A 7,786-nucleotide genomic window follows, 5' to 3' on the forward strand; every position below is an offset into this window, starting at 1 on the left:
CCCGCCACCAAAATCGGGGCTAGACATCTACCAATGGTGCAGTACACGACAATCTCGAGATCTGTCATAGAGTCTCGGATAATAGGGTCGTCTTCGATATCTTGCCTCAGGCCCTCGACGCTATCAATATCCACGATATTTCCAATCAAATTTGCGTATAGAGCGACTATGTGAGTAGTCAACGTTTTTGCGGTCTTCTCCCCTTCTCTTGGAGCTCATGTTGTACGTACTCTGTATTTCTATGGCCTCATCGGGAGTCTTGTCAATGAACCCTTCAGTGCATTGTTTAGGCAAGAGATATCCTTTGCCTTTGCGTAGGGCTTCCTTCAAGGCTTGGCGTTTATCGATGGGTTTCTCTATCTGCTCATAGCTTGATTCTGCAGAGGCATCGTCAAATACTCGTGCGAGCTCCGACATCTTTATTAATAGCCTTTTGTAACGAAAAAAATAAAAGCAATTGGGGCATACGGTAGAAGTATAGCAATATACAGACACACTTCCATGGCTTTGTTCTCGGGTAGACACCAGGCGGTAATGGCCACGGCAAGCGTCGTAATTTGGTCAGGTTGTACGAGCCTTTTATCATCCGCCCTGTTGAGTGCTAACTTGTTCACATCTTGGGTATATATTTGATGCTTCTTGTTTTGAATTAACACCTGACTTTTGTACATCAACTCCATATTCAAGAAATTGCCTATAGTCGTCAAAAGTGATAGGCTTTTTGGTTACACATCTTTTAACGCCCTTGGCTTTCCTGTCACCGCCCTCTTTTGTGAGACTCTCATAGGCATAGAGTTTTGCCCTCAACGTAATGAACTCGGTCATAATCTTCCCTGCAAGCTCGTCCTTCATGAGACCCACGACCTTTTTGTTTTGCTTCTATGCTCTGGAATTCCAGACAGTTATCTGTGCAATGTTGGCATTTCATACCGGCGGCGTTTGTTCCAATGAGGTTGCTTGCCAGTTTGTCTAAGCTTGAGGCCATAAATCGACAGCTAACCTGAATTCGATCTTCTTATACATCTCACCATCGTCATACCCCATACCTGCAAGTGGTACCTTGATTTTTACATTAAAACTGATAATATATTTCTCGGTATTCTCTGCTATGCACCCGATATCCTGGGTGTCGTATTTTTCTCCTAGCTCCCGGATAAACAGGCTCGCATCGTAGCCGCTTAGGTTGTGGAAAATTACAGGTGTATGACTAGGTATATTATATTTCAAATTACAGCTGTTATGTGCCGCACCTTTATACAGCCCCGTATAGTGACAGTGGTCACTGACTTTACGGTTATTCTCATCGTTAAAAGGTTTCATGCAGATGTGGCAGTGCGTGGCCTCATTATATTCGCTTTTTAACACCACTGTCAGTTCCAGCATAGGTTGTTGCGGGTAGGTATAGTATAGCCGCTTCACCTCATCTTCCGGGTGGTTCACGAACCGCGTGACACAAACCTTACACCTGTAGACTGTTAGGGGATCTGGTACATCCCCATAGGCAAATGTGCTATAGGTACACCAACCAGATGGTACATGTTTACTCAGCTTTTTCGTCTTGGTCTCACTGGCATCCTCTACTGGGACGAGTAGACTCTCGAAATCTGCATATATAGCAAAGGGTACCTTGAATTGTTGTTGGCCATCCCCATATTGTAACCCTTTCTCAGCCTCTTTTGGTAGGGTAATTTTAACAGCCTCGTGGTCCCTGCAGTAGCCATAATGCTTGTCTCTCGATTCGGGCAAAAATGCATCGTATTCCTATTTTTCGATGTCTCTTTCCCTAATAGTCGCGATAGACTCTTGACAGCTGTGTAGTGGGTCTTTCTTTCCATCTGTGATAAGCAGCGGGTTCACCTGCTTGTTACGCTTAATGTTGTGCTCCGATCGTCGTAGGATGTTGATCTTCTTTCCCATCACGTACAAGACGTTTAACGCAATATCCGTATTATTCTTTTCAAACTTGGATATATCTTTGAGAGTTGTTGGGAACTCTATATCATCCCAATTGTAGAGGCCTACGCGGGGTCTTAGTTTAGTCATTCTTTGTACATCTTTTCCTCTCTGTATGATGTAGGCATGCGATGACACTCCACTTGAAACGCTCCTCGTCATCATTTTTTGGATTGATGATGGCCTTCTTTGATGCCATCCATTTTGGGGGTTCTATATATGATGAACCCCTTGTTAGCCGCAGCTTATGGAAATGTACATCGAGGTGTAGGATTCGACCAATGGTGAATGCACTCTGGGGCAATGCAGGATGCTCCACGTGTGTCTTGATATTGGCAAACATCCTAACCAGCATGTCGTCTACATCGCTACCCTGGAAGATTGACGTCATATTACAATTGAAGATCTTCTTTACCTCGATGTATTCGTCGTTAGCCTCCCCTGAGTTTGTTTTCTTCTTCCACATTATCCACAGAGACAGCTGTACCTTCGCCGATCCCATTTCCCCTACCTGCTCTTCAACCAATGTTTTTACGTTGGGTCGCACCATCCCCATATACCCATCGACGTCGGCTCCTCCTATGCCAGGAATGCGAAATCTTCGAAATGTCTTGTGGAGTGCATGCTTATGTTTATGAGGTGTAAAACCTTGCCCCGGCTGATCATATAGATTTTGGGTAACCTTCGTCATGAAGCGTAGGTCTTGCGTTAGCTGTCCTATCATAGAGATCCATCACCTTATACTTGAATGATGCATATGTTTTCTTGACTCCCTCTTTTATAGGTTTGGGAACAGCGTCCACTAACCAGTTGTACCATCCCCGCATCTTATCCCCTACAATTAAACGATTTTTCGACAGTTCCTGTCTTTCGAATAGGTCCATCTCGGATGGGGGTAATAGCCAGTTGTGTCATTCCCGGATATTATCCCTTACAACTGAACGGTGTTTTGTCAGTTCATGTCTCTCGAAGAAGTCCATATCCTCCGATGTTATAGGTCTTACTGGTCCCTGTGCCACATTCTCCAATAGAGCAATCAGTTCGCCTTTGCGTAACCTGTAATACCCTGTTAAGTCACGTAACTGTTTCACGGTGTGCATATTCATTCTCTTTATTCTATAGAGTTTTTATTTTCTCGGAAGAGTTCGGACCGGTCAAAACTAGCGCAGCTACTGCGCATGCGTTGATTTGTGTTGATTATTAGCACTATATAAGGGAATTGCCCTCTAGGTGCGCTAGAACTTTTTTACTCATTTGCAGCATGATATGGAATTTACCTCGTTATGCATGGATAAGCACTGCATGATAGGGACTTACCCCCACTAGGTCTTGGATAATCGGGATTTATTGTGGTTTGACTGTGGCGCATGCGCCTAAGAACTTGATGTGCGTGCGCGAGATGCGCGTTGCGCCAGAAGGAACATTTCTCTATCTCTAAAATCATTGAACATTCTAAAATTTTAAAATTTAATTTTTGATTATTATTGTAACAGTAAATCATAGCAAACTTAACTTACATAAACTTCATTTCTCTATAAAAACAATTTTAAAAGAAAAATAATAAACCTGAAAATTGATAAACAATAAAAACAAAATAAGAACAACGGTAATTTTTATTTTCTCTTTTTCTTTGAAAAACAACTTGGAAAATATGGTGGCAGCAAATTTTTTACGGGTTAATGACGTCATCAAAAACCTTTAAATCCTAATATCTCTGCAACCGTTTGTCAAAAGTACATGATCCTATACATTTTCTCGATCAGCGTTTTAAGATCTATACGATAAAGGCAACAAGTATACAAATTTCCAAAAAAAATTGCAGCAGTTTAAGCTCTACACAATAGAGGCAACGTAAAAACAAATTTCCAAGAAAAAATATTTTGTCTCTTCACAGATCCTTGCTGACGTCATCAAAATTTAAATAACGGTTCTTTTTTACTGTTATCGTGTCTAAGTGCATATTTCACGGGCTTTATCGATTAGTCTATAAAATAATACGCTAAGTGTGTCTGTCTGTCTGTGACAGGCAAGGTGGATGTGTTCATTTTCCTTTGATGTTGTCGAAAAATGCATGTCTAATACTTTAAATTTTCTGACGTTACGACGCGACGAAAATAACACTACCTTAACGTCAATATCCTATATTAAATTAATGAAGCCATTACAGTGCACTAAAAACTTTAAGGCCAAATAACTTGGAAACGAGGTGGTGACGTCAATGATTTCTCACCGAGTGGGCAACTAGGGACTACCTAGGACCAATTTGGGTAATTTTCACATTTTCTTGATCAGCGTTTCAAGATCTATACGATGGAACAGGTATACAAATTTCTAAAAAAAAAATTTAAGTTTTGACGGGCCATTGCTGACGTCAGCAAAATTTTTAAACCCTTATATCTCATTAACTGGTCATCAAAACCACACGACCATATACATTTTCTTGATCAGCAATTTAAGCTCTACACAATGGAAGCAACGTGAAAACAAGGTTCTGATTTTTCTTGTGGATGGGTTTCTGACGTCATCAAAATTCAAATGACGCTTCTTTTTCATTTTTATCCTGCCTTGGTGGATTCTTTCACGGGCTTTATGGACTAGTTGGATAATAAAACAATTTGTTGCACTGTTAGGATTCTTATTGGCTTAAAACTCAGTCGAACTATCCAGGACAATTACAATTCCTTTAAAAAACAAAATCTGTGGCGGAGATATCGAAGAAATTTGCGGCAGAGATACAAAAAGCTATGTTAACGGTGCGATCAAATTATTGACCAACAAGATGAAGCATGGTATTTTACCCCTGAATGAAAATACTTTATCTAACCTACGGATGAAGCATCCTACTGCACAGAAAGCTGGCCCTGACGTTTTGTAATCAGACGAACCGCCCATCGTTCATCAAATTCGTTACGAATACATTGATGCAGAGGCAGTTAGGAAAGCGGCGATCAGGAAAAAAGGAGAATCTGGACCATCTGGAATTGATGCGGATGAATGGAGAAGGATACTTGGCTCTAACAACTTCGGAGAAAGTTCTATCACTTTATGTGAAACATTTTCGAAAGTCATACGAAAGTTATGCTCTAGCAAGGAAGATTCTGCATCATTGGAAGCATTCTTAGCATGTCGTTTGATTCTTCTTGATAAGAACCCAAGGCTTCGTCCTATTGGTGTTGGAGAGGTACTCAGAAGAATCGCGTACGCGATGATATCATTTTATCGGTTGGATCGTTGCAGACATGTGCTGGACATGACGCAGGCTTTGAAGCTGCGGTTCAAGCAATGAACACCATATTTCAGGATGAGAATACAGAAGCTGTTTTATTAGTGGATGCTGCAAATGCCTTCAACTCCGTGAACAGAAACGTTTTCTTACATAATATAAAGATAATTTGCCCATCAATTTTAACGTTCGTGCACAATTGTTATTCTATAGCATCTAGGTTATTTGTGTTAGGAGGAATGGAGCTGAAATCTGAGGAAGGGACAACGCAGGGTGATCCCATCGCTATGGCTGCTTATGCAATTGCCATAATTCCCATGATATTCATGATTATGGAGGTAGTCAACGAAACAAAGACAGTAGCTTATACTGATAATGTTACTGCTGCTGGAGAGCTGTCTAAGATGTTGGTGGAATCAACTCTGCTTACTGGGGCCAAAATTTGGATATTTTCCAGAGGCAACAAAATCTTGGTTAATAGTAAAAAAGGATGTATTTAAAAAAGCGAATATGGTTTTCAGTGATAGCAGTGTGAACATCACAATAACAGGTAAAACACATCTTGGTGCTGTTCTTGGATCGCGCGAGTTTAAAGATGAATACATGGCACATAAGATAAAAAAATTGGTGCGAAGAAATTTCCATGTTATCCGAAATTGCAAAGATACAACCGCATGCAGCCTACAGCTGCTTTAAGTGGATACAAGAATAAACTTACTTACTGTATGCGTACGATTCCAAACTTTGGCAGTTATTTACAACAGGTGGATAATATCATTTTGTTAGAATTTATTCCTGCGTTGACTGGGGGTATTAAATTTTCGGAAATGGAAAGACGCCTGCTGTCCTTGCCTTCAAAATTGGGTGGTTTAGGTATCCCAATATTTTCAGAGATTTGTGAAATTGAATACTCCAACTCTATCATGATGACGGAAGTTTTAAGATCCGATATTGTAGGGCAGATTTGTAAATTATTACCTGCAAATGCTGCTGCTAAGAAAGCGAAGATCAGATCAGAAAAAGAAGGAAGAAATAAAGAGAAGTTATCACAGATTAGAGAAAGTTTGGATGCAGGAAAGAAACGTTTAAATGACTTGAATTGTGAAAGCGGGGCATCAATCTGGTTGACAACGTTGTCTTTAAAAGATGAAGGATATGTGTTAACTAAGCAACAGTTTTGGAATCTCGTTCGTATCAAATATGGTTGGGAGCTTTTAAGGCTCCCTGAATTATGTGAATGTGGGTCAAAATTTAATATTCAGCATGCTCTTTCCTGTTCGGCACAACCACATAAGAAACATTACTGCTACCCTTTTGAATGCAGTATGTAAAGATGTTCGAGTTGTACCCAAGTTGCAACCGTTAACAGGCGAAACTTTTGATCAAGCAACAGTAAATTGTAATGATGAGGCAAGTTGCGATGTGAGTGTTCGTGGTTTTTGTGGTACAGGTCAAATGGCATTTTTTGATATAAGGGTGTTCAACCCAAACGCCAACAGATATGTACATCAGAAAATTCCGAATGCTATGAGATGAATAAGAAGAAGAAAAAAAGAATGTACAATGAGCGCGTGCTTTCAGTTGAGCATAGTAGCTTCACCCCGGTAGTTTTCGCTGCAACTGGTGGTATGAGTCGTGAATGCAAACACTTATTTAAATGATTAATTGAGTTGATTGCGGAGAAAAGGAAACAGAGATATGACTTGATTGCCTGCTGGGTAAAAAGAAAGATCTGCTTTTCCTTAATTAATTCCATTGAACTTTTGTATACGTGGCAGTCGGTCAATATACCATTGTAATGAAAGTTTGGCGAGATCGATAGGAAACAGTCCTGATGTCAGCGAATCGATGGTCAATATCACAGTTTAGTTTGTTTTTTCTTGTTACGTAAACCTTTTCGATGTATTGTTATCTTTCCACGCATAACGTCTCCAGTTAGATTACATGTTTCATTGTAAAGGTCTTTACTGGCCGGTTTATGCCATAGCTATAATATGTTTTAGTAAGTAAGTACGAAAATTCTTTGTTGTTGATTTCCGCTCCAGCAAAGGCGGAATCTGTAATATCGCACACTCCTGTCCTTGCCTCCTCGACTTGGTGGTTTGGGAATTATCAATCCCATTAAACGAGCGCCCACAGAGCTACGAAACTCAGAAAGCATAACTGCTTCTTTGAAGAACGTAATTCTTCGCAAAAATATTGTTGATGAAGAAAAAGTATCATTGACGGCAGTGAAAAACAACCGGCGACAACAAATCTGGAAAAGTTGAAAAATGTACAATCGCGTATGACACCTGAAGCTGCGCGATTGAACGAGTCAAATATGGAGATTGGTGTATCAAATTGACTTACAACTTTACCAATTAAAAAACTAAACTATGATCTGAACAAGGAGCAGTTTTTTGACGCTCTCTATGTTGGCGATACGATTGCGCAATCCCGAAACTTCCATCAGAATGCGTGTGTGGAAGTAAATTTATTGTTACACATGCGTTATCATGCAAGAAAGGTGGCTACATCTCTTTACGACACAATGAGATACGAGATATTACAGGGAAATTACTGGAGGAAGTATGTAAAGATGTGAGAAAGGAACCATTGCTGTTACGT

The sequence above is a fragment of the Hydractinia symbiolongicarpus genome, chromosome 8 (genome assembly GCF_029227915.1).
Source record: "Hydractinia symbiolongicarpus strain clone_291-10 chromosome 8, HSymV2.1, whole genome shotgun sequence".
NCBI classification, from domain to species: domain Eukaryota; kingdom Metazoa; phylum Cnidaria; class Hydrozoa; order Anthoathecata; family Hydractiniidae; genus Hydractinia; species Hydractinia symbiolongicarpus.